Genomic DNA, 1,990 nt, shown 5'->3' with positions numbered 1-1,990 from the left:
TGAAAAAAAAAAAACATTTCGATGCCATCTCAAGTTGTGAAGATGTAGTGGTAGACAGTAGTGAAAGGTCTGTTGAACTTTGAAATTGCCTTGCTATGAGCTGATGGGCTCTGTAGCTTCATGGATCCCCTCAACAAATGCCGGTGCCGTGAAAGGTTAATGGAATACATTCATTGTGCGAGGGCTCTTTGTGCGAGTCAATGACAGTGCAGAGGTGCCGGCTATATATTGGGTACCACTCCAAAATGACGAATACTGGTGCGTAGATAGGCTTTAAAGGATACAGCTTCCTAAAAGTAGTCATATTTTTGTGTATTCATATATTTAATTCTGCGTAGCTGAGTGTATTTAAGGGCGCGGTCACACAGGTCGTGTGATCATCGTACGATCGCTAACTTCGGGCATTTTGGAGGACGAAAATGTTCGTGTCTTGCAAAGTTCAACTGTCTTGGTACACAAAAGGCTGTTCCTTTATTAAAATACCCTTTATTATCTTTATGTTTTGGATCCTTCTGACTGGATCCGGTGGTTGACTATGTCACACTCACAGCCTGCTTGAAAATCCTATGGCATCACAATCGTACGACGATCGCACGACCTATGTGACCGGACTCTAAAATATGTCTATTTCATATTTTAGCGTTCTAATAATCCTAAAAACACCTACTCCGAAGAAAAACGTCAAAAGGAGACGATTTCCCCTTACTCCGTTGTTATTGAGGTTTAATATTACAAGGATGTTCAAGATTCCAAGTACGCATGCGCAGGGTAACGCATTGTGGGTAATAGGTGAAAACCCCTAACTTGTAAACGAATCTTGTCGACACCATTTTCTTTATTTGCATAGCAATGCCAAGGACGTGTTTTGTTTATGTCTCAGGGGCCCTCACATTTGACATATTATCCACGATACATTTCTCTGCACATGCGTAGAACCTTGAATCACCTGATTTTGTTCTGTGATTATTGGTGACAGGCCATGTATTCCGCCACGAAAGGCACCCAGGTGCGTATGATTGACACTTATTTCAAGGCTCTTGCCACTTTTGAATTTTATTACACTTCCTCTCGTGTATGTTATCATGCCCGGCACTTCCCCTATTTCGATCTTGTAGATATGTAAAAATCACCCATTGACGTCATAGGAACGGGGACGTCATATTGACAACTTCCTTGATAGGAAATGGTTTTGCTGCACCCCCATTGACAAGGGAAATGAAACCTCCCAATCGCCATAGTGTAATACAAGGCTTGGTGGAAGTTCTGGCCACATACATCCTACGATGTATACTTATCATAGTGTGCTCCGTAAATTGCACGATGATTGCGGAAATTACAGGTAAATCGTAGGAAAAAATTAGCCGTCGCGTGGCATCCAGCGATGTTCAATTTTTTCCAGCGTCGTACGTTTTCACCTATGAATAGCCACCTGAACGTTTTTCTTCAAATGTAGACCTAGTCGTTGGATACCAGGCTGTAATGTTTTCCTGCTTAATAGTGAAAAACATATTTCGGGGAGCCGTCTGCAAACAGCCCGCTCGGCAAACTGACTCCAGAGATAGGCACGAAATCCCATCGCTTTAAATCGTGTGCGTGTGTGACCGGGGCCTAACACATGTATTAGGCGGTAAAGAGTTAATCTCCAAGCAGATCCTACGGTGGCATAAGATAGTATCAAAGCTGGTAAAGGAGTGTGGCCGACCCAGGAGTGTCATTTGCTTACCTGTGGTTTTATGATACTATCTCATGCTACCGTAGGATCAGAAGGAAGTAGAGAGTGCGAATAATGTAAACTACGCCAACTGATGGTTCCATTTACCGCCAACTGATGGTTCCATTTACCGCCAGCAGTTTTGTTTCCTGTACCGTTTTGTTGTTGTTTCGGGCGCCCTGCCACAACCAAATCAATTTCATATCCGCCGTTTGATTACAATTAAGAAATCGGCTTGTGCACGTCATTAGTAAAATGTTTGAACATCTGAGTGTTTCC

This window comes from Branchiostoma floridae, chromosome 10 (assembly GCF_000003815.2).
Source record: "Branchiostoma floridae strain S238N-H82 chromosome 10, Bfl_VNyyK, whole genome shotgun sequence".
In the NCBI taxonomy this organism is placed as follows: domain Eukaryota; kingdom Metazoa; phylum Chordata; class Leptocardii; order Amphioxiformes; family Branchiostomatidae; genus Branchiostoma; species Branchiostoma floridae.
This window is presented reverse-complemented; position numbering follows the sequence as displayed.